The sequence below is a fragment of the Rattus rattus genome, chromosome X, assembly GCF_011064425.1.
Source record: "Rattus rattus isolate New Zealand chromosome X, Rrattus_CSIRO_v1, whole genome shotgun sequence".
In the NCBI taxonomy this organism is placed as follows: Eukaryota; Metazoa; Chordata; class Mammalia; order Rodentia; family Muridae; genus Rattus; species Rattus rattus.
The window spans coordinates 49,005,615-49,011,021 of record NC_046172.1 but is presented as its reverse complement, the minus strand read 5'-3'; the positions used below and the strand labels follow the sequence as shown (position 1 = coordinate 49,011,021).

General features: G+C 34.6%; 1 pseudogene; it reads right to left on the bottom strand.

Annotated features, from left to right (window-relative positions):
• Window positions 1–1,333: 1,333 nt before the first annotated feature.
• LOC116887879 lies at window positions 1,334–2,449 on the bottom strand (annotated as a pseudogene).
• Window positions 2,450–5,407: the final 2,958 nt, after the last annotated feature.

The following is a 5,407-nucleotide window of genomic DNA, read 5'->3' as shown; positions in this document are numbered from 1 at the left end:
ACACACACACACACACACACACACACACACACACACACACACCATAAAAATGAATGAAAACTCCAAAACAATTAATATTAAAATCTACAAAGGAAAAATCCCAGCTCTTATGCAAACTATAAATATCTAAACTTTACAGTCCAAAAGATCCTGTAGTGCCCAAGCCCATGATGGCCTTCAGGCTCTCTCAGTGTGACAAGTACCTGTTATAGAGTCCGTGTTGCCTCCTCTCAGCTCTTCTTACCCCGTGCCTTACCCTAAACATCTCCAGCTTATGGTCTTCCCTTCTACTAATTTCTTTTTTCTCTACAGCCCTGCCATATTGACCATGTTTTCTCTTGACTTTCTTGATGCTCTCTTGAACCCCTCTCTCATACCACCCTCTCCTTTAACCTTCTCTCTTGATCCTCCTTTACTGCTTCTGTTCCTCCCATTATGGACTTGTTGGGACTGCTGGTCATGTTTAGTCTATTATTTTTTCTCCCTACTCTGGATTCTTCTGGATGTCATCAGCTGCACTTTCTTCATATCTACAATAGAAAACTTTCCCTCACTCAGACCTTGGCTCTTGGATCCATTATGTTCTCAAATTATGTATGAATGACATTAGATCTTTCTTTATCAACCTTTAAAATCCGTAAAGCATGCAATTATACATTTCATGCCTTGAAACTAAGTAACCATAACCTAAGACTGCTATACGTAGTAAAGTTCTCTCTTCCATTTAAAGAAGTAATAAGAATATTTCAATATAATCATGGATTAAGACTATTCATGACTATCAACCCAGCACTATGGAACATGTTCCAAGAGATGACAGACATGGGGAAAAGTAGTTTCATCCACCAGGAAAAATATATTTTGTAACAGGAATAAATGGATATAGGAGATCTGTGAGGGAACATCCTAGCATGTCTAACAGATTAATTCAGCAAAATCTTAATGTGAATAGGCAAAAGAATAAAGGATCAATAATAATCCAACTAGAACAACACCCTATAAAAAACAGAGGAAGAAAACAAAGCTCAGGAATCAGCTTACCTTGCCAACTGAAAGATGCAGACTGACTGATGTTTTAAAGGTTCAAATATTTTTTAAACTATATAAGTAGCAGGCATCCAAAATCTGAGAATAAAAGGTAGAAGCAAGAGAAAACAATGTACAGAAAATCTGGTTTAGTTACGTTTTTTTTTCAGTTACAACAAGATTTTGTAGTTTGTTTTTTGTTAACAACAACAACAAAAAGTTCTATGTGGGAAATAAGTGGGACAATGATAAAAATAAACATAATTAAAATTCCAAACCAAAACACAGCACTTGACCCAGTCCCCAGTCAGGTCTCAAAGACCACAATTTCCACATTATGGGCCTGATGCTGGTGCTCTTCCATTTCAGCTACCACTTTCTCCTTAGTCCTCAGTTGTGTCTCTAAGACGACTGCTTTGCCCTCAGTGTGGTCAGCCTTGGAGTCTGGGGACAGGGTCAATTTCAATGATGGTTTGCCAATCCTCAGAGGTGCTTTCAAAAGCCTGGATTGCTGAAGTCAGGACAGACTCCCTGGACACCAGCTCCAACAGGGCTGATCATGGTGGCTATATTGCCCAGGGTACTCCCATTCTGCATAAAAGTGGAGCTTAGCAATGCCGAACTTGATGAAGGGTGTATGGTTACTGTATCAGATGAGCTCCTCTTAGCAGAGGAAACAACTGTGGCATAAGAGTAGAGCTAAGGGCTAGAAAGCAGAGTGTATGTGGACAGTCAGCGGACAGAAGCCCTGACTGAGGGTATCCATGGTAACCCATGGAGAAAGACTGACCCATGGAGGTGATGGTGATGGGAGAAATTACAGTAAACGGAGGCTGCTAGACAGGAGAAGGGGTCAGGACGATGGTGGAGGCTGGCTGCTTGAGGCGGGGTCTTTTTGGAGGCTTTGGGGTGCTCACAGGTATCAGTACCACATTTTCAGTCTGGGATTATTTATTTATTTATTTATTTATTTATTTATTTATTTATTTATTTATTTTTCTCTTCCAACTGCTCTTCCAAGTCTGCTACGGTATAGAGAAACCGCCCCTCTCCCTGCTCAACTTGTTTCTGTCTGTTGTCCAAAATCGTATTGACTGTCCATGAGGCCAAATGTGTTTGCCACATGGTTTAGAACAGCAGCATCTGTGACCTGGAAAGTATCATGAATGAGCCACTACTAAACACCACTGAGAAGCTCTTCTATTTCCTTCTGTATGTTGCAGACGACCTTCTCCATCAGTCCTATATCAGCTATCCCCTTCCAGAACATCAGAGTATCCTTTGAAATCTCTTTAGGCTCTTTATACCCTCCTCTGTAGCCATGGTGACAGTGGGTGAGGGCTGAGTTCTACTCTAGCCCTGCCTCTTCCACGCTCTCTTCTGAGATGGGGATCTGTTTGGTATTCCTATCGGCCGAGGTGGTTTAGTTACTTTTGAACTCTATCTTTTATGCAGATAATAATTAATCTTCTCACGATACTTGCTTTTATGATCCAATTCATTATCCTGTAGGGTACTTACTACTTCAACACACTAATACACTGGAAGCCAAATATACATACATATATATATATATATATATATAGTTTAAATATATCAAATATTATCTATATATTTAAGATACGTTTACAATATTAGTATGTTATATAACACCAGAAATTATAAAAGTGGACTAATATAAGTGGGGATAAAATTTGAATGTAAATATCTTGATATAAAATTGAGCTAAAGTAAAGATTTAGATGAAGAGAAATAAACTACTGAGTATATGAGACAATAGAAGATAAAATTCAAAAGATTAATAAAGTCCTCCATCAGTAATTAATTGAAATAAGAATGCATTAAGTTCTTCAATCAAAAGGCATGATTGAACAAAAGTCAAAATGGACAAAATAATAGAACCTAATTCTAACAGTCTGTGAGACTAATTTTGAGTTCTATAAATATTATTTTCATTCTATAGTAAACATTGAGATGATTTAATGAATCAGACCATTATTTAAAACTATTAACTTTAAAAGTGATTACATACATGAACTGTGAAGAAAATATTGGAAAAATATGTTTCATGAAAGTAGGAAAAAAAGAAAAATATACATCACTTCAGTGATTTGGTAACAGACTCAAACACACTATTTGTAACATCACACACAAAAAAGTAAGTAAGTTGATTAGTAGAGTTTTTGAACTATACTATAGTGCAATAATTTATGTAAAAATAGACTACTTTTAACTTTAATTTATCTTAAAGGAATGCATATTCTGTAATGGGGTATGTGTTATCCACAAAAGAAATCTTTATAAATAACAATAAATAGAATAATAAAACTTAGAGCAGAAATCACAAAAGGAACTAAAAATGTGTTTTCTTTAGGAAAATAAAAAGGAAAGACATGTTTGTTCAGTTTAACAATCTAGGTACTAAAAGATGTGATATAAACCTGGTTTCTCCAGTGAAGTGTCACTGAATATATTAACCTAACTCCAGGGTATGTCCAATATCCAGGAGTATATGTCCAACACAAAACAGATTTCATGATTTTTGTGGTGACCTTTATCGTTTTTGTTGTTATTGTGGTGCTCCAATTTATTTTTTGTATTACTGGAGGTTTTTGTTCGTTTGGATTTTTATTTATTTTGTTTTATTGTGAGAGAAAGAAAAATAAACATCAAGTTGGATAGGTAGTGAGATGGGATCAATCTGGAAAAACTATGAAGAAAGAAAAATATGTTTAAAATACATCATATGAGAAAACTAATTTACAAAAAATGAAAAACATTCAAGCTTTCCAAGAAATCTTTTAGAACTAGGGATTATATTTAATCTAGGCATTGGATTAAAAATCAACAGAAAGAAACAAAAATTTGACAGGAAAATTAAAACTTCCATAGGAACAAATTATATTGTAGACCACAGATAGTTAATAAACAACATAGAAAAGACAAATATAGAATGCTATTATAAAATTGCTGGCTAAAAATGTTTTTAAAATGTCCATAATACCCAAAGTGTTACATAGATTCACTGTAATTCTAATGAGCATCTTACCAAGATGTAAAATAACATATCTAACAATAAAGATAAAATCTGTAGACCAAACTATTCAAGTCATTTTGAAAATAAATAACGAGATTTGAAATTTCAAAACTTTTTTAACTTCAAAGTTATATGGACCTAAATTTATACCATAGACAGCATTTAAGGAAAGAAAGAGTAAACACTTGAATATATGTTCAAATATTTTTCATGAGGGTTGAGATATAATTCAGTGGAAAAGGACAATGTTTTGAATAAATTATTTTCTGAAATCCTGAGAAATTAAAAAATAAATACTCCTAACAGCATTATAATACTTGAGATGTGGAAGTACCACAAGTATTACCTGGAAGTGGAATAGATTATAAAAAATAACAAGGTATATGAATAAGCTTTGTGAGATTCCAGAAATCTCGTTACAAAAAAGAAAGTATTTTCCCTTTCCATTTATATGATGTAATTTTTAAAATTAATTTTATTTTTAGTTAAATTAAAATTACTTTATTCACTTCCTGCCCTCTCCTACTCCTGTCAACCATTCTTATGGTGCTTGTCTTACTGCTTCTCAAACTCATGGCTATTTTCCTTTAATTATTTTTGATAGAAATACATATGAGTCAATGTATAAATGCAACCTGAGGAGTTCATTTAGTTTTTGTTACTGGATAACTTATCAATGGGCTTGTCTGTGAGGAAAACTAATTCTACATTTCTCTGCAATTTCTAACTGGTTATAAATGTGAGGATGAGGCCATGAAAGATTTTCCCCATCTACACTGGCAAGTCAATTGTTATGTTCTTTATCATTTCTTATTTTAGTAACAACATTTTTGAAATTTTATAATGGACTATTCTTGTCATATCTAGAAGGAGCAATTTTACAGCAGGCTTTATGTCCCTCTGGCTCTTAAAATTTTTCTGATCCCTTTTCTGTAATACTTCCAGTGCCTCAGGTGTGGGTGTTGTCAGAGATAGAGATAAAGATATATAGATGGGGGGAGAGAGGGAGGGAGGAAGAGAGAGAGAGAGAGGGAGAGAGGGAAGAGACAGAGACAGAGACAGAGACAGACAGACAGAGAGACAGACAGAGAGAGAGACAGACAGAGAGAGACAGAGAGAGACAGAGAGACAGAGAGAGAAACAGAGAGAGAGACAGAGAGAGAGGGTGATTGGGAAATTGGGATTGAGCATACAACAAGCAGTTGTTATCTGTATTTTGATCAATTGCAGTTTTCTGTAATGATCTCCATTTGCCATAAATAGAAACTTCTTTAATAAAAGAAAAGAGCTTATATGTGGGTACAAGGATAAGTTAAAAATCATATGGCTTTAATAAAGTGACAT